This window comes from Notechis scutatus, chromosome 4 (genome assembly GCF_049901735.1).
Source record: "Notechis scutatus isolate UNSWTSFEM ecotype Mainland chromosome 4, rNotScu1.2, whole genome shotgun sequence".
Taxonomy (NCBI): domain Eukaryota; kingdom Metazoa; phylum Chordata; class Lepidosauria; order Squamata; family Elapidae; genus Notechis; species Notechis scutatus.
In genome coordinates, this window is record NC_142012.1 from 77242729 (window position 1) to 77263229 (window position 20501).

Sequence of the window (20501 nt, forward strand, 5' to 3'; positions counted from 1 at the left end):
CCTTGGAGGTCATCTAGTCCAACCCCCCCCCCTCCACCCACCGCCCAAGCAGGAGATCCTATACCATTTAGAATAGAATAGAATAACAGAGTTGGAAGGTCATCTCGTCCAACCCCCTGCTCAAGCAGGAGGTCCTACACCATTTCTGACAGGTGACTCTCAGAGGGCTCTTATTAACAGATTAACAGAGTTGGAAGGGACCTTGGAGGTCATCTAGTCCAAACCCCCTCCACCCCCGCCCAAGCAGGAGATTCCCACACCATTGATTAATAGATGGCAGTCCTGTCTCTTTTGGAAAGCTTCCAGGGATGAAGCTCCCACAGCAACGTGGGCCCCGTGGGGAAGACAAACCCCCTGCCCCCCCCCCAGTGGGAGTTAAGGCTTCCCAGGGTCACAACTTTCCTCTTGGTTGCAGTTCTGGGTTTGCACGGAAAGGGTGTGCAACACCTGGAAGACGACACCCCCTTTAAGCTTGGCTTTTTCAAAGGGCATCTTGAACACCATGTGTTGAATATGCAGTTTGTGTGTTGGTATCCTCCCGTGTGAGAGCAGCCCTGCTGGTGCAAACACCTGATTTTTCTGCCTGTCAAATTCTGTGACAGACTGTGATTGGCACTGGGCGTTTTCTTAGGGAGCGTACAATGAATTGCACCCATACGGAGGGGTGTGTGTGTGAGAGAGAGAGAGAGAGAGAGAGAGTGTGAAACAAGAGCATGTCTTGCACAAACCCGGTATAAATAGGCTTTTTATAGTCCAGCAGTCATTTTGGCATGAAAGAGGAGGGCACATTCAGGGGTCAGCAATGGCAGCAAGGTGGGGTTCTAGTCCAGATTTTATGGGGAGCCAAGTGTCTGATGTGGCTCAAGAATAGGGGAGCTCACACTGCATACTTGCCACTTGAGCTATGGAAGCTGTTCCCCCCCCCACCCGCTTTTTCCTCTTTTTCAATACTGCATACAGATTTCCTGTATTTTATAGTTGTATTATATTATAATAAGGAAACTGAAGACAGAATTATATAGGGTCACTACTGAGGACAATTAACCAGTGAAACAGCTTGCCTTCAGGAATCGCCGGCACCCCATCACCGGAGGTTTTTAAGAAGAGACTGGACAGTAATTTGTCTGAAAAGAATCTCGAATGCTAGACCAGGGGGCTGGACTAGAAGACCTCCAGGGTCCCTTCCAGCTATTCTATTCTATTCTGCAATATTAATGCAATATCAAGGGTTTTCAATTCAATGTATAGAACGTGAAGGGTGTGTGTTTGTGTTTATTTTCATAGTCATAATATACACTGAAGGTGGTATTTAATTTTGTTGTACGAGGGGCAATGACAATAAAGTAAACTATTCTGCAATATTAATGCAATATCAAGGGTTTTCAATTCAATGTATAGAATGTGAAGGGTGTTTGTTTGTGTTTATTTTCATAGTCATAACATACACTGAAGGTGGTATTTAATTTTGTTGTACGAGGTGCAATGACAATAAAGTAAACTAAACTATTCCATTCCATTCCACCATTGCTACAACAACAAATGTAACGGTGGCCTAAGACTTTTGCACAGCACTGTGTGTGTGTGTGTGTGTGTGTGTGTGTGTGTGTTTGTATTTCAGCTTTGAGCTCTACTTGAGCTGATATCCCAGAGGAACAAAGGATAATTTATTAAACAGTAGCAATAAATTTATGAAAAAAATATAAAAAATTACACTTCCCTTTTTCAGCTTGGCAAAATCAAGCCTTACTTTCATCTCCACTGAGTAGGATGTTGGGGACCACCCTCCCCCCCTCTTGTAGCTCTTTTAACTTGCTCCAAACTACCTGGGTGCCAATTTGAGCTTAGACTACTAGACTGTGTAAATTAAACAGTCAATTGCATGGCAGGGTTAAGTGTACCATATCTGAGTGGCCACTAGATGGCAGCAAAATGTTGGTGGCTTTATATGGCTGGGTTTGCCACCTAGTTTTTTTTTTTTTAAGCGTGTTAAATATTACAAGTAAAAAGATAAAAACTAATACAAACTAAGAAAAAGAAAAGAACAAAAAGAAAAATGAGAAAGTGCAGAAAATACACAATTGAAAGGAAAAATAGAAGGAAGGGAGAAAATCTATAGTAAAGGAAAATATATAAAGAAATAACGTCCCCCTTCATCACAAGTATAAACAATTTTAGTAACATCACCTTATCTTAAAATACAGCAAAGGATGTCTTCTTCCCATGGCTCATCTGTTTACCTATAAGCAAATTCTTAAAACTTTATTGTCAGTCCCGATCAACAAAAGCCCATTAAGGGTTACCATATCTCATCCCTGCCTCCTGCCTCCCATTCAGTTGTGTTTGATTTTCAGGGGCTTCCTGGACAAGTCTCTGCAGTTTTCTTGGCAAGGTTTTTCAGAAGTGGTTCGCCATTGCCTCCTTCCTAGGGCTAAGAGAAAGTGGCTGGCTCAAGATCACCCAGCTGGTTTTGTGCCTAATGTGAGACTAGAACTCACATTCTCCTGGTGTCTAGCCTGATGCCTTACAACCACACCAGACTGGTTCTCTAATATATCTATTTTCACTTTGATGAAATAAATCTACTTTACATACTTTCCTTTTATGGCTAACAATCTTTAGTCCCTTCAAATAATGTCTTTCTTTTTACTTAGTTTCTTTATCCCTTCTCACGGACCTCTTCAAAGCTTTAATGAGTCTCTTTTGTAAATTCAGTATAGGAAAGTTAGCCGTGTCACTCTTTTGACTTGTTTTATGCTTTCCCCTTTTAAGCATTAAGACATCAAGACATTTATGTATTAAGCTTTCCAAGTTAATATCTCTTGTCCATTTTAGAATCACTTTCAGATGAGTCTCAATCTTGTATGGTAAAATGTCTTCCAAATACCGTCCAGCCTTATCTGTCTGTCTTTATGGCAGTCACTCTTAAATGGCACAAACTTTTAAAATTAATTTCTGGGTCCATTGCTTACGAATATTCTTCAATATGTACTGTGCTAAAAGTATTTTTGTCCAGTCTGTATTAGCAAGTCAAATTTAAGTGTTCTTCTCCTTTAACTGTAATTCCGAGATCCTTCTAGTTCCCTCTAGTGGGGCATTGTGAGACGATATTCCAAGGGGTGGGGAAATTTGGGTTTAGAAGTTTCAAAATTATAGTGTAGATACATAATTATATGCATTTAATTACTTACTTTTGTAAGGGTGCGAGAATATACCAAAAGCGTTGTAGGGGTGTGGGGTATAGAAAAGGTTGGGAACCCCTGCTCTTGTATCGAATATTCAAAGTTTTGGCACTTCAGTAACATCTTAGCACTTTTTATCTTTCCATGGGAAGGATTCTTATAATAGATTCCAAAATCTTATTTCAAATGCATCTGGACTTTTAATCGGTTAGTAACTTTCCAAAAGCAAGTTCTAATCACCATTTTGCTGTTTAAAGTTTTTTTTTAAAAAAAAAACAATTGGGGGGGGGAGTATGTTGAATAAACTTATAAACAGTGGCAGTAAAGAAACAGAGAGGAATCTGGCTATTTGCTGAGGTTTAGTGAACATCTGGATTTTTGCAGCCCGAAAATGGCAACAGTAGAGCTGCATAGGAGCCAAAATACAATGGCTGTGAAGCATCTATATAGGTTTGTGAATTGGTGTGTGTTACAGAAAACTTTTCTCCAAAGTGAAGGTTCACTGCAATTAGTTCACACAGCATGAAAAGCTAAAGCACTTGTATTGTGGCAGCCCAGTCACTGGGGATTGAAAATAGGAGATATTGTGTATCTGCTTCTTATTAACATTCAGTACAATGTAGCTAAGTGAACCATAAGTATAACTTGGTTTGCTTTTTGTTTCAGACAGACAGCTTCTTCCCTGGAGTTAAATGTTGCGAATAGTCCATAAATACACAGCAATCAATGTAAAAGCCTGAAAGAAAAGTTTGTAGAAAAATAGGTGAAAAACACATTTGAATACATTTGCTTTGATACAGAACCTTTTTTTGAAATTCTCACTAAAGAAGGAAAATTGGATTTATTCATTTGTTTATTATTTATTTATTTGTTAAAATGGTTTGCCACCCGTCTCATTGCAACGGATTCTGGGCAGCTTACAACACAGATAGATGGATGAGTAGACAAATAGATAAGTAAATAGATAGATAAATAAACAGATAGATAAAAGATAGATAAATGGATGGATGGAATGGTGGATGGAATGATGGATAGATAGCACTTAGACTTGGAGTATATACCGCTTTGCAGTCTTTACAGTCCTCGCTAAGTAGTTTACAGAGTCAGCATATTGCCTCTGTCAATCTGGGTCTTTATTTTCCCAACCTCAGAAGGATGAAAAGCTGAGTCAAATTTGAGCTGGTGAGGATTGAACTCCTGACAGTGAGCTGAATTAGCTTGCAATGCTACATTCTAACCCCTGCACCACCACGGCTCTATAAAATACATAAATACATCAATTCGATATGATACAATCAGCAAAAATACAGGTTATGACTAAACTATGGGGACCGGAGAAAGAGAGTAAATGCACAGAGGTGAGGTAGGATCTGCTATTAGTCGATCAATCTCCTCAAGTGATCAATTTCTCCATTGGAGCCCCAAGCCAACTAGCGGAGGCAGTCTCTGGAGAGCAGGGAGCTTCTTTTAGGTCTCTCATTTGCAACAGAAATTGGCCAAGTTGACAGATTATGCCGAGTGTCAGACGTGGTAGCCTTGAAGTCTGCTGCTTCCAGCTGGCCTGGTTGGTAAATTGAAGCTCCCAACTTTCTGTGATATGTGCCACCTCTGCATTCTGAAGATGATGCGTGTGTAGATCCATTTCAAAGTATGCAAGAGTTATTTACAAAGTGCTTCAGGTCCGGAAAATATCATGTAATAGTTAGTGAATCCATCCTGAAGAGGATTCTTATTTTTATCTTATTTCATTCTTCAACACAGTGACTAAATTAGTAGACCAGTGAAATACTGTGGACATAATAAATTTAGATTTCAGAAAGGCATTCGACAAAGTAGACCACAACCTACTTCTTAGTAAGCTAGAAAAAAAGTGGAATAGATAGCACCACCACTAGATGGACTCGCAACTGGCTGACAAACCGTACTCAATGAGTAGCCCTTAATGGGTCCAAGTCTACATGGAGGGAAGTAAGCAGTGGGGTGCCACAAGGTTCTGTCTTAGGCCCAGTACTTTTCAATATCTTCATTAACGACTTAGATGAGGGACTAGAAGGGGAACTTACCAAATTTGCAGATGATACTAAGCTGGCAGGAATAGCTAACACCCAAGAAGATAGGCTCAAGATCCAGATGGATCTTGACAGACTAGAACACTGGGCTGTATCTAACAAAATGAAATTCAACGTGGAGAAAAGTAAAGTCCTCCACTTGGGCAAGAAAAACCAAAAGTACACATATAGACTGGGTGAAACCAGGCTCAATAGCAGGAACCGTGAGAGGGATCTTGGAGTTTTAGTGGACAACCAGCTAAATATGAGCCAGCAGTGTGCAGCAGCAGCCAAAAAAGCTAATGCAATCCTAAGTTGCATTAACAGAGAGATACAATCGAGATCAAGGGAGGTACTAATACCACTCTATAAAGCCTGAGTAAGGCCACACCTAGAGTACTGCATCCAGTTTTTGTCACCACATTATAAAAAAGATGTTGAGACTTTAGAAAAAGTACAGAGAAGAGCAACCAGGATGACTAGGGGACTGGAGGCTAAAACATACAACGAACACTTACAGGAACTGGGCATGGCTAGTCTAGTGAAGAGAAGGACCAGGGGAGACATGATAGCAGTCTTCCAATATTTGAGGGGCTGCCACAGAGAGGAGGAAGGGGTCAAGCTATTTTCTATTTTCCAAGGCACCCGAAGGCCAGACAAGGAATAATGGATGGAAACTGAACAAGGAAAGATTGAACCTGGAAATAAGGAGAAACTTTCTGACAGTGAGAGCAATCAACCCTTGGAACAGAAGTTGCCCTTGGAAGTTGTGGGAGCTTCATCACTGGAAGCTTTCAAGAAGAAATTGGACTGCCATCTGTCAGAAATGGTGTAGGGTCTCCCGCCTGGCCAGGAGGTTAGACTAGATGACCTACAAGGTCCCTTCCAACTCTGATTATCTGTTAGATCTATTAGATTCTGTTGCTTTAAAGGCCTGCCGCTGGGGAATCCTGGGAGTTGAAGTCCCCCCACCTTAAAAGTTGTTCAGCTTGGGAAACACTGCCATAAAGAATTCAGTGCTGAGTCAGGCCCGAATCTTGAAAGTAAGCAGCTTTAATGAATAACAGACAGCTGTTGCACTTCGTGCAAAGTCCAAAGTGCTTCTTCCAAATAAAATATGCAAAGCCTTTCATTTTAGTTCTTCTTTGCTTTTGTAAGTTCAAGATTGTCCTTTGGAGCTCTGGACTCCAGCAGGGAATATCTCGTGTCTCTTTTGGACTTCACGCAAAAGTCCTTTATTCTCTCTGACCTTTCAAGAGGCTGATATTTTAATAGATCCTGTTGTCCTGTCCCCTTTTGATTAATTTTATTTCAATTGTATTTTTACTGTTTAACATTATTGCTGTTTGTACCTTGAGTAGTTTTCGCTGTTCTTAATTTCTTGTGTCATCCGGTGAATTTGACACCCCGTTTTACGAACCTTTCTTGCCACAGTTACTAAGTGAATCACTGCAGATGTTTAGTAACAGGGTTGTTAAGTGAAGCTGAATTCCCCCGTTGACTTTTCTTGTCAGAAGGTCGCAAAAGGGGAATCACATAACCCCAGAACACTGCCACCGTCGTAAATATGAATCAGTGGCCAAGCATCTGAATTTCGATCCCTTGACCACGGGGATGGCTGCAACGGTTGTAAGTGTGAAACATGGTCTTAGGTCACTTTTCTCAGTGTCATCGTAACTCGGAATGGTCAGTAAATGAACTGTTTTTAGGGAGGTATTTCCTGTATCATAATTCATTATATTTCCATCCTACTTTCCCTCTGGAAGCTCAAGGCAGTTTCTCTATAGTAACTCCTTTCTCCAATCTTACCTCCATAACAATCATCCTGTTCGGTAGGGAGATGTCACAGCTGAGAGTGGACTTGAATATGAGTTGTCCTGGTCCAAGACCACTTATGGTTTCCTTCTGAAGATACCCATGGTGGTCATCCTGTTGTGGTTCTCCGGCAGCCGGTGCAGACGCCAGCGGAATCGGATAGTGGGGAAGAACAGGGACCAGTCAGGGAGTCTGGGGAGGCCTCAGAGGAGGGTCCTGTGTCCAATGCAGAGATGGGGCCAGGACCATCTGGGAGTGGGGTGCTGCCTCTGGAGCCTTCGGAGTCTGGCAGCAGTGAGGCAGAGGAACAAGGGGAGCCTGTTCCCAGTGCACGTGTGCACAGAGCTGCCAGAAGACAAGAGTAGCTGAGACAAAAGGGGCAACTCGGGAGTAAGGCTGGGAGGTGATTGTCCCTCCCCGAAGGGATAAAGGACAGGCAAAGGTGAAGAAACCTTTGCAGAAGCAAAGTAGATCAATCGGTTCAGATTCATCCTTGAAGCGCTTTGTACTTTGGTTGGTTCTTTTTCTAATTCATTTGATACTTCTGTTATTGGCAGCACTTCACAGAACTGAAAGGTGGGTGCTTATCTCGGGGGACTGTTTGAGATTCATCAATGAAAACAATTCCCAGTGTTGCAATAAAATAAGTCTTGTTTTCAAAATAAGCGTGTGGGTAATTACGGTTTAGGAAGCCTGGGTCAGAACGCATCCTGAGTTGGCTATGATGCTCATCCTCGGGGTCAACCTAACCTACAAGTCAGCCAGTGGCAGGATGCTGCCGGTTTAACAACCGGTTTGGCAAGCACGTGCTTCACGCCTGCGCTGAAAATGGAGCGTTTAGAAGCTCAGCTGCTTACCTTCCAAGTCAGCAGCAGTAAGTAGAACAGCAAGGGGGGCTAAATCAACTGTGCCGCGCGATTGAGATGAGCTACAAGGCAGGAAATAAAGGACAGGATAGGGCGGGGCCAGGTGGGCGGGGCCAGCTGATCGTCGGAGCTACCGGTTCATGAGAACCATTCCGAACCAGCAGGATCCCTCCACTTGAAGTAAGCTAACTAAGTCGGTCTCCGCTAGAGTGTGTGTTCTTACTTGGACATAAAGTCTGCTTCACCCCAAAGGATTTACTACAGAGTAAGCAAGGCACAGTCTTTGTGTGTATCTTTGTTGTGCTGAGGTCTGCATGGTTAAATCTTGGAGGACGTCAATTCCCAGAAGTCCTTTGGGTCTTTGCACCTGGTCTCTCTTCCTATAGCTGCTTTATAGTTCTTGCTTAGTACTTCCTGTCCTGCAAGTGGGCATCTAACCTAACGTCTAATCCCGTGTGACAGCAGTGGCATCTCTCACCCTCTGCTGCCTTTCTGGCATTTAAAAAATCCCAATAAAGAAGTTGAAATAATATCTGAAGTGTCACCTACTGGTAATTCAGCATAGAACAGTTGCAGTTAGAACACATGGTCCTTTCCCAATGTTGGTCTTTTTTAGGACCAACTCACAAGAAATAAATGAAACCAAACCTAATTTAAAACAAAGATAAAATGTGAGCAAGTGTAAAAAGGCAAAGATATATACGGTACTTAAACATTAATATGGAATTTTTTTAGAAGAAAATAATAAACTTGTTCAGGTGACAGTAAAACAGCAACTTGCAAATTTGTTAAGCAAGAATCTTTTTTTAAAATGCCCTCATGATGTTACCTGGTTGGGTAATTAAACATCTGCAAGCAAAAAGCTTAGAGAAGATTAAGGACTAATTTCCTTGCAAAGGAAGCAGAACCTCTGGGAAAGTAGTGGAAAGTTTTTGGATTATTATTTCAAATTGCAGGAAAGTCTAAAGAAACAGAATCTTATGTTTGAAAGCAGGACTCACCCAATGCCATAACTCATGCAGATATATATATATTTTTTAAAAGACACTTTGCACCCATGGCCAACTGAAAATCGAAATTCTCATGCTGGTTCCTAATGATATGAGTTGCCAATTTTTAAAAAAGTAGCAGACTTTTGGAAGCACAAGTCTTAAACTTCCTTTTCTGGTCTTCTCCAGCTTGGCATTTCCAAGTTGGGTGATTGCCTTAAATCTAGAAAATTTTTGTTATGACCTTAAGGACATCCTTTGACATCTGAGTGTCCAAGAATCTTTCCAAATGCAGATTTATTTATTTACATATTTCATGCGATTCTTCCTTTTATGGAAATTCATCTTTGTTTCCCTTCTTGTCCAACTTTGGGATTAAGGGGTTTGTGCGTCGCACACATACTTTACGGAAATGGGAATTATTTTCCTGGTTTCCAGAGATTGTGGTGGTTCTTTTCATTACAAAAGAAGAGGCACACCTGTCTTGTTCAAGAGAACCTTTTAAAATGGAACACATTCTTAAATTGTGGTTTTTGAAGGTATACCAAAAAAGGTGCATCCTGTTTAAATTTATATAAACCAGCTATTATAATCTTTAGTAACTTGGTTTGACATCGTCCATGCCTATAAGCTTTATAAATTTATAAAGGATTTATAAAGCTAATTTCACCCACACAAAACCCCCCAAACATCAGTTACAAATCCTGTTTTCTGGAAACTTCACATCATAATGCTACAAATTAGCTACAAATTGCCATATATCTGATAAACAAAAAAGTTGTTTCAGATTTATTCATAGTAGAGACCCATATAAAAGGGTGTTGTTTTTTTTTGCTTTCAGTGCTGTAAAGTCTTAGATAAAGAACTTTAATAAGTAAGATAGACATCCTGTAATCAATCAATCTTTCCTTCCTTCCTTCCTTCCTTCCTTCCTTCCTTCCTTCCTTCCTTCCTTCCTTCCTTCCTTCCCTTTCTTTTTTCTTTTCTTTTCTTTTCTTCTTTTCTTTTCTTTTCTTTTCTTTTCTTTTCTTTTCTGAAGGCAGGACAGGACAGTGGGGAATGGAAGGATTTATATTCTTTGCAGACAGCGGGTCATTTGCATCCTTTTAGAGGGTCCTTGAGGCCACTTGGAGGTTTACCTGTGTCCTCAGGGTCATCGGAGTAGTGCAAATGGTTCCTGTAATATGCAATTTTCTCCCTCTGGAAATCCATTCCTACTCCCCCACCATTCAAAGGGTGTTCATCCCAAATTGTATAGGAAAAAGTCTGTAGAGATTATCAGTCATCCAGTGATACATAGATAAGCCTCCAAGTGGCCTGAAGGACCCTCTAAAAGGATGCAAATGACAAGATGTCTGCAAGGAATATAAATCCTTCCATTCCCCACCATCCAGTCGGAGCTGAAGAAGCTTCTTGGGGACTTCCGGTTTGCAAGGTTTCGGCGGCGGCAGGAATCCGCGATCGTGCGTGGTTCCTGCTGCGCTCGCCGCTGGTGTGCCCCCGATCCAGCCGGATTTGGGGGTTAATAGTCACCCTGTAGAGGTGACTGAAGATAGAGGAGGCCCAGCAGAGGTCCGGGGGAATCGCACCCCCCCTCCCCAGCTGGCTCAACTCCTTTTTCAGACATGATATTCTTCCGATTAAAATCGGAATTCCGATTTTTTTGGGAATCGCTCCCCCTTTCACCCCCTTCTCCTCCTCCTTCCCCTCCCCTCGGAGGCCCCGAGTCAGGAGTTGCTACTGCTGGCGCGGCTCTGCGTGGCTCCAGTCCCGTGTTGCCTCAGGAAGGGAAAGGCAAAAGGAAGAGCCGCGGCGGCGCTTTGCAACGGCAGCAGCAGCTCCTGGTTTTGCCTTTCCTTCCCGAGGCAACGCGGGACTGGAGCCGCGTGGAGCCGCGCCGGCGGTAGCAACTCCTGACAGCCCCAGCCGGATACCTGAGCGGAGCCGGGCGGTGGGCGGGCCGGGCGGGCGGGCAGTGCGAGTGGAGCCCGGGCGGGCGGGTGGTGCGAGCGGAGCCCGCTGAGTGGCAGGAAAAGGGAGCTGGGCAGCGATTTCTTGGCGCGCGGTGGGGGGTCTCTTTTGGCCGGCCCGATTTTTTTTTCAGAGGGGAATATCATGCCTGCTTTTTCCAAAAGCGGTGGAGCGGCGGTCAGCAATGGCCGCCACAAAGAAACTTTCATCCGGACAAGATTGTGCAGGAAGAAGCTGAGAAAGTGAAAGTTTTTGGCTGAACCGGGATAACAAGTAACATCTAAATACCCTGGAAATTCAACTTACTCAAGATACATTGTTCCCTAAGAAGGTCGTAAAAAGCAGCGGAAGAAAGTGAAAAGGGAAAGTTTGTTTTTTCTCACTCTCCTTCCCTATGGAGATAGCAGATGGAAATCGGAAAAACCCGTTTTGGCAACAAAAGGTAATTAAATTTGAAAGTTAAAGCCAAGGGGACATTAAAGATTTCTGAACATTGGAATTAATTTTTTTTTTCTTTTGCTATAAGTGGGAAAGGAGAGGTAAAGAATTTATATTAAGACTTTGCTGGAGGAGACTGCTTGGAACTTATAAGATCAGAGATAAATTGTAATAAGACTTCTAAAAAATACATTTTGGAACTTTGCAATTGAATCCTACCCCAGAAAGAGAAACTATAAAAAGAAGAAAGTGCTAAATGAAACAGCTTGTGTTGATTTGGATTGCTTAGTGACTTTGGGACTTTTGGAAACTATTTCTTGAAAGACTAAAAACTTTTGGGTTGTTTAAAAAAAATCTCACAATGGCATTATCTGTTGAAGAATTGAAAATGGAATTTCAAAAGTTAAAAGAAGAGGAACAAGAAGGGAAGGGCTCTTCTGGATCTGTTTTCCACTTTTTGGAAATGGCGATTTCTACTTATCAGGAATTACAACAACAAGAAGACTGGGATGATGAAGAAGAAGCCATCTTTAATGAACAAATAACTTTAGCTGAGGAAGAAAAGGGAAAGAAGGGAAAGAGAATGGAGAATTTAAGACTTAAAAAAACAACCAAAAAAGGAAAAAATAAGGTGAAAAATCGATACAATGCCAGAAAGCAACAGAAAAGAGGAATACAACAGAGAGGGGAGACTAAGAGGGCAGAGATTAAGAGATGTGGGGGTAAAAAGGCTAGATTGGACAAGAAAGGAAGGGAAAAGGGGAAGAGAAGTTACAAAGGCTTGAAACAAGATGTAAAAAAACAGATTTTTTTTCAGAGACAAAGGGTAAAATACAATTAAAAAAGAGATTCTGCAAAAGTACATAAGAGTGTATTGTAGTATTTGTATTTGAAATAGAGTTAGAAAATTGGAATATTATATGATTTAATAAAATATTAAAGGGAATGTGTAAAATGTTTAAGATTTAATGATAGAGTTTAATTTGCTATGGTTTATTGTTTTAACTATATTATAAACTTATTATTTTCTTATTTTAAAATGTAGTACGTAGAATGTACTAAGCAGAATTAGAATGGAAATTATATATTTAACTATATTAAAAATTTATTATTTTCTTATTTTAAAATGTAGTACGTAGAATGTACTAAGCAGAATCAGAATGGAAATTATATATTAAGTGTTAAATTTAGGGGAAAGATAGAAAGGCGTCACACTTCAATCAGTGATTACAGGATAAATTTTGTGTTAAAGAGAAGAGATAAATAGATAATTGAAAAAGAACGGACAAAAGATACAAGTATAATGATTTAAATCAAGATGAAATAAATAAAATAGAATTAAGAGAGTGAAAAGAGGGGAGAAGCTATATAGAAAATATAGAATGATAAATAAGATATGAAATAGTATAATAAGTGAGCATGAATTTGATTTATGTCTGTACAAAAAGATGTAACCCGGGGATAAGCCGCTTTCCAAAAAGAAGTTTTATGTTTCCATGTTTTGTGTTTTGTTTGTCTATGTTTGTTTATTGAAAATTAATAAAAAATATATAAAAAAGAAGCTTCTTGGATGACAAGAGAAACATCTTCAAAAGAAAAAAAGAAAGGCCAGTTGCCTCCTGAAAAAAGCACCTTTGAGACAACCATGATCTGTAGGACGGAGAATCTCTACAGATATTGCGTATCAATGTTTCTCAACCTTTGCAACTTTAAGATACGTGGACTTTAACACGCAGAATTTCCCAGCCAGCTGTGCAAAGTGGCAAAGGTTGAGAAACACTGCTGTATATCGTACAGCAATCGTAAGAAATGAGTGGTACTTTGCCATTTTTTGTTAACTATTTTATGGAAGTTCTTAACAAATCATAGCAAAAACGGATACAAATTAAACTAAAAGAAAAAAAAGAAAGGTGCAAAAAGTGCAGAAAAATAAAGGAAAACAAAAGCAAAAAGAGGAAAGAGAGAGGCAATATCGTCAACTGACCCTAACGCTAACTGTTTTGAATTCACACACAGGGCTCTTATTTAGACAGGCAGGTTAGAGATGGTTTCTATTTGGATCAAGAAAGGAGGAGGTGATTAATAGGCATAACAAGATCATCTGGGCCCACAGAGGAATTAGTATTCCAGGTTAATGAATAATATATAGGCAGAGGTGGTATTCAGCTGGTTCTGACCAGTTCTGGTGAACTGGTAGTGGAAATTCTGAGTAGTTCAAAGAACCAGCAAATCCCACCTCTGACTGGCCCCGCCAACCCCATCTATTCTCCGCCTCCCGAGTCCCAGCTGATTGGCTGGGTCTTCTTTGGTTGCCCTGCACAGGAGAACGGAGCTGGAAAGCAGGTTAGTGGAGTGGGGAGGGAATGGAGATTTTGCAGTAGCCTTCTCCTGCCACGTCCACCAAGCCACTCCCACCAAGCAACACCACGCCCATGAAGCCACGCCCACAGAACTGGTAGTAAATTTTTTTTGAATCCTACCACTGTATATAGGCACTGTGTGTTTTTTTTGGGGGGGGGGACAGGTGTTGCAGTTCACTGGCAGCAGGTGTGGACAGCTGAGGTCTCGGAGAGCGAGTACTCGGACAAGGTGCCTGCGTGTGATGCAGGGATGGGGCCAGGACCATCAGGGAGTGGAGTGCTGTCTTCGGAGATTGTGGAGGCTGGCAGCAGTGATGAAGAGGTCCCTGAGGAGCCTGTGCCCAGCATGCGTGTGCGCAGGGCTGCTCAAAGGAAAGAGCAGCTGCAGCAGCATGGGCGACTCGGGAGTAAGGCTGCAAGGTAATGGGCCCTCACTTAAGAGATAAAAGCCAGCTGAGAAACCGGAGTTCTTTGCAGAAGGCGAAGAAGTTTTACACTCGAGGCTGGTGGACGTTAGGAATATCTGAGTTGGTGTTTGAAGACTGTGTTTGAATTATTGCTTAGTAACTTTATCTGTTTTTCCTGGCAGCCTTGCACAACCTCGGCAAGGCTCTTTCTTATTGGAGCTAATTGGTTTGAAGCAGCCTTTTATCCATGAAGGAACGGGATTCGTAAAGAAACATTAAAAGGTTGTGCTATTACCTTTGTATCGTGTTTGCTTCCTTGGAACCAAGTTTGGGTCAGAACAACAGGAGAGCTGCTCTGCTTCCGATAAAGGCACCACCGCTTCCCTTCCGCCATAGGGGCTGAGCTGTTGGAGAACTCAATCTTGTCTCAGGGAAATTTAGAACTAACTGCTCTAGCAGGCCAGGTTTAGGAAGCACGTGGTCTTCACTGCCTCTTGTTGGTTCAGGCTAAGAGCCGTGGTACTGCAGTGGTCAGAATGCAGTATTGCAGGCTGACTCTGCCCACTGCCAGGAATTCAATTCTGATCGGCTCAGGGTGGACTCAGCCTTCTGTCCTTCCCAGGTAGGTAAAATGAGGACCCATATTGTTTGGGGGGCAGTAGGCTGACTCTGTAAACTGCTTAGAGAGGGGCTGTAAAGTACTGTGAAGCGGTATATAAGTCTAAGTGCTACTGCTGTTAGGGCCGCTCCATTGGGTATGGGATATCCATGAAAGGAGACTGGCAGGTTACTCAAATGATCCTGGGCAGATCACGGTCTCGTAGTATTTTATCTTATGGGCTTCGTTTGCATGCTTTGGGGTGGAGAATCTGTGAACAGAAGCAATGTAGAAATTAAGAAAGAGACAGGACAGGACAGCCACTGATCTAGTGGGTTTCTATATGTCTTGCAACTTTTAAGACTTGTGGACTTCAACTCCCAGAATTCCTCAGCTGGCATAGCTTGCTCTCTTGCAATCTCTCCACTTTAGGATGTTAAGAGAAAAAAAGAAACAGACGCAGCTGGCTGAGGAATTCTGGGAGTTGAAGTCCACAAGTCTTAAAAGTTGCCAAGTTTGGGGACCCCCTGCCAAAGGGCCTTTCCTGCCGATGCAGTTGAACTGATTATCACCTTTTTGTTACCTATCCCACAGGTAACAATTCTGGAACCCAAAGTAACAAGCTGATTTGTACTGTAAAACAGTTCCCCCTAAATATCCTTACGACAAAACCATGATAAGATGATTTATTTCAAGGGCAAGGAATCCTTTCCTCCAATGCTGGCGCTGAAGCGGTCCGTTGTCAGGCATGTTAGCTTCAGCAAAAGGGTGTTTTTTTTTGTCCCCTTTCAGAAATTCCTCCCTTTGCGTAATTATTAACAGTCAAACCTGGTTCTCGGGGCATCTCGATTACCTCAGTTTCACGGAGCACTCCGTGCTTAGTAGCCGGGATTGTGTGGAAACATTGGGTTTGGTTGGCTGAGTTTTCACACGAAGGCGTGGCTAAATGGTGGCTGGTGCAAGAAGCACAAAGCGGGCCAAGTTTTGCAAAGCGCAAGTTTTAGGTTGGTTGGCTTGACTCTCTTCACTTAACGCGAAGCCAGCTGTTGTGGGCTGCAGAATGGCGAGCTTTCAGAGATGGCTCCTTAACTCGGGCCAGGGAAGAAGGAGGTGTGGAGTGGATGAAGACAAAGGGAGGCTCGGCCAGGGCATGGGGTGGAACAAGGGTCCTTCTCCCTGTAGGCTGGTGGAGAGCGCAAAGCAAGGAAGAAGGTTATCTATGGAGATTCTCCGTCCTCCAGGTCGTAGTTGTTCCAAAGGTGATTTTTTTCAGAAGGCAACTGGACTTTTTGGTTTTTCTTTTGAAGACGTTTCACTTCTCATCCAAGAAGCTTCTTCAGCTCTGACAGGACAGTGGGGAATGGAAGGATTTATATTTCTTGCAGACAGCTGGTCATTTGCATTCTTTTAGAGAGTCGATAAGGCCACTTGGAGGTTTATCTGTGTCCTCAGCGCTATTAAAATAGCAGGTGCTATTGCTATTTAAACTCATGACCAGAAAGAGTTCTGGGAATCTCAAAATCTTTAAAGTGTCCTCAAACAGTTTTCAAATGTCACACCTGTTGAGGTAATTCCCCGTTAGGAGAATGAGCGCATACAGGGAGACGTATTTAAGAGGAGTGTTTGAATAATACACACAGAGCACACAGATACACTGTATAGTAAATGTAGGTTTTTACTTCCAGAAAGGTTTAAGCAAAGTCCAAAATAAGCAATCCAAAGGTCATTCACAGGTAAAATCAGTCAGTTTTCATCCAGGGATAATCCAAATATCAAATTCCAGTGTCAAAAACAGTTCAGTATCAGACTTACATCAAATCCAGTAATATCAGTCAGTTAGAAGAAATGGAGGAACGGCAATACTTTCCAACAGAAGGAAACAGAGATACACTCACGCTCTCTTCTGAGACTCAGACTAAGACAAAAACAACCCAGGTTTCTGGCTCCATCTTATGGCCGTTTGAGTAACCACACCCAATTGCAGTTTGCAATTAAAATGTTTATCCTGGTTTATATATTTCTAACCCAAATACCTGTTAGGTGACTTATATTCCTAACAACACCCTTCCTGAAAATCCTCAGTTTGGTGTCTCTTCTAAATGATACAGGGTGGGGGAATGGGAGGATTTATATTCCTTGTAGACAGGGTCATTTGCACCCTTTTAGTGGGTTATTAAAGAGGCCATCTGTATCAAAACTGAACAGCCCTCTCTCCACAGAGAGGGAGGGATATGACACCATCCATTTCCAATCTACAACACAATCCTTTCAGCAGTTCCGAGAAGGCTCCACACCCATTTGCACCACTCAGGTGACCCCGAGGACACAGATAAATCTCCAGGTGACCTCAACGGCTTTCTAAAAGGATGCAAATGACCAGTTTTTCTACAAAGAGTATAACTCCTTCCATTGCCCACCATCTGGTCAGAACTGAAGAAGTTTCTTGGATGAGAAGCAAAATGTCTTCAAAAAACAACCAGAAAGTCCAGTTGCCTCTTGAAAAAAAAAAAAGAGCAACTTTGGGACAAGGAAGCAGGTACTTCCTGACGGTGTGTGTGTTGGTGGATGTCTGACTTCCTTGGCTACAGGGAACGCAAGGTTGATGAAGCTCATCAATAATTTGCATGAGCTCCCCTGGGGAGATGTAAATGTCTCAGTTGCACTGCTTAGGTAATTTGAATGAAAAGTACTTTTGGAAACTGATCTTTGCAACAACAAGTGTGTGAGTGCACCTTTCCAGAGTTTTAGCCCGAGGAAACTGGTTGCTGGCAAAGTACAATTGGAGCTGTCTTTGAAATCATGTGCAGGTAGTGCTTTGCTTAATGTCCACTTGCTCAGGGACATTTTAAAGTTAGGATGGTTCTGCCCAAGAAGCACTCACAATGTCATGCCCCTGTCGGAGTTTGATTCAGAGAGGGAGGACGAACAGCTGACATGGAGTGGGAGTGTGGCTCTGTTGGCTGTGGAAGACACTGGGGAAGGGCAAAGTCTGGCTGGGCAGATAAGGGGAGAGGTAGAGCAAGGCAAAGGGAATTCAGAGGAAGACTCAGGCCCACCCCCTCTTCATCCTAGGGCAGGGAGGAACGGAGAAGGGAGCAACGTGAGTTGCATGGCTTATGGGGGAAGAATGGGCCCTGATTCCCTTTATTAGCTGCAGCTGGGAACACAGTGTTTAAAAAGGGAAGCTGCACACAGCAAACTGTTGGGAGCAAACGTGAATTTATCTGGTATCCTCAAGGCTTATCTGTGTTCCCGGCGTCTTCCTAGCTGTGTGAGTATTGCCATGCTTTCAAGTCTGCAATTCCTTCTCCTGCCCTGTCAAGTTAATTACTGCAGCGTGGTTTGTTTGTATTTTTAGTTACAGTTTGTATGTACTTTGTTTTCACACTAAATTTTCTCCTGTTAAAGGCTGTTCCTGAGAGTTTTTCTCCAGCCGAAGGTAACCTAGACATTGGGGGCAAAGTTGGAGATAATAAAGGGACTCTTATTGCTTATCTGACTGTGTTTCCTTTATGCCACGCCCTGGGTCATCACACATGATGGGACTTCGTGTTTGTGAGTGCTGTCATTTGCAACCCTCCTGCCAGCTTCCGACAAGCAAAGTCAATGGGGAAGGTTGCAATGGCCAGGTAACATCGCATCTTATGACTGCATCGCTTAATGACTGAGTTACTGGTCCTAATTACCGTCAGTAAGTGAGAGCTACCTGTATTGCTGCAAACCTAATGCCTCCCCCATTATTTTCTTCATATTTACGATAATCCTAGGCATTTACATCCCAAGAATTCGGGAACCTTTGGAAACTAATGCAGGTGATATCTGAGGAGGCATTTGAATTTTCTAATTCGATTCTGATTTCTTGGACTAGCTATAACACCAGTCCCAGTGAGCTTTTAAAGATCCGACAGCATTGATTTTCAGAGTGCTAATTGTATCCCGTCGGTTCTTTTCCTTCCAACAGATTTCGTTACGCCTGCCATGTGTTGTTCTCGGAAATCTGTTATTTGAAGAGCATTTCCTATTTAGCTCAGACTCTTAAATGAAGATATATATATCTATATCTATCAATCTATCTGTCTGTCTGTCTGTCTCTAGCTATATATCTACCTTCCTGTCTCTCTCTTTCTGTCTGTCTGTCTATCTATCTTGTCTGTCTATCTATCTAGCCTCTGTCTATATCTAAATATTTGTCTGTCTATCTTGTCTGTCTATCTTGTCTGTCTGTCTATCTATCTATCTTGTCTGTTTAACTATCTAGTCTGTCCATCTGTCTATATATATCTGTCAATATCTATCTGTCTGTCTGTCTGTCTCTAGCTATATATCTACCTTCCTGTCTCTCTCTCTCTCTGTCTGTCTGTCTATCTATCTTGTCTGTCTATCTATCTAGCCTCTGTCTATATCTAAATATTTATCTGTCTATCTTGTCTGTCTATCTTGTCTGTCTATCTTGTCTGTTTAACTATCTAGTCTGTCCATCTGTCTATATATATCTGTCAATATCTATCTGTCTGTCTGCCTGTCTCTCTAGCTATATATCTACCTTCCTGTCTCTCTCTCTTTCTGTCTGTCTGTCTTGTCTATCTAGTCACTGTCTATATCTATATATTTGTCTGTCTGTCTGTCTATCTATCTATCTATCTATCTATCTATCTATCTATCTGTTTGTCCATCTCTAGCTATATATCAACCTTCCTGTCTCTCTCTCTTTCTGTCTGTCTGTCTGTCTGTCTATCTTGTCTGTCTATCTGTCTAGTCTCTGTCTATATATGTTTATCTATTTATCTGTCTATCTTGTCTGTCTATCTAGTCTATTTATCTATCTTGTCTGTTTAACAATCTAGTCTGTCCATCTGTCTATATATATTTGTCAATATCTATCATCTATCTATCTATCTATCTATCTATCTATCTATCTATCTATCTATCTATCTATCTATCTATCTATTGTTAGTGCCACATATCAAACTGTGATTTAGTGAGCAATTCCCCCATTTTCTGGATCCTATATAACATCCTGGCTTAAGCCAGCAAACTTTTATTGAGCATGTTTCGTGAATTGGTGTTTCGTAGCCTAAGTTTCCAATTTCTTAATGTGTGGGGAATCCAAATTAGGTACTATGTAGGAAAAATAGGCCCCACTTTGTCCAGAGACATGTCTCTGTAGACTTCTAGTTTTTGTGTCTTAAAGAGCTTGTTTCTCAAAAACCAAGAAACCTGTCATGTTGAATGTACACCCGAGCATCAGAGCATGTGACATGATAGGCAATGCGCTGGCTCTTTTCTAGTGACCTCTTTGCTTAATCCCACTGTATTTAAGAAACCACATCAGCTGGGTTCACACAACATGAAGGCTTTGTATCATGGCTTTATTTTCCACCTTGGTTTTACGTTCTGCTACTATTCCCAAGATACAAATGAGGAAAACATTTCATAGAGAGGACAGGGTCAAGCCACAGAGAGGAAAGGGGTCAAGCTATTTTCCAAAGCACCCGAAGGCCAGACAAGGAACAATGGATGCAAACTGAACAAGGAGAGATTCAACCTGGAAATAAGGAGAAATTTTCTGACAGGGAGAACAATCAATCAACGGAACAGAAGTTGCCCTTGGAAGTTGTGGGAGCTTCATCACTGGAGGTTTTCAAGAAGAGACTGGACTGCCATTTGTTGGAAATGGTTCAGGGTCTCCCGCTTGGGTGGGGGGTTGGACTAGATGGCCTTCCAACTCTGATTATCTGTTATCTGTTTTCTGTTTGAGCCAACCACCGGCTAGGTAATGCAGCCATACCTGTTTTTGATCTTCAAAGCTCTGCTGAGTTTTTTTTTACCT

At 42.0% G+C, this 20501-nt stretch overlaps 1 protein-coding gene across 1 annotated transcript in view; it reads left to right on the forward strand.

Moving 5' to 3' along the window:
• Positions 1-20501, forward strand: part of ADK (adenosine kinase) — a 250147-nt gene that overhangs the window by 619 nt on the left and 229027 nt on the right. The window lies entirely within an intron of this gene.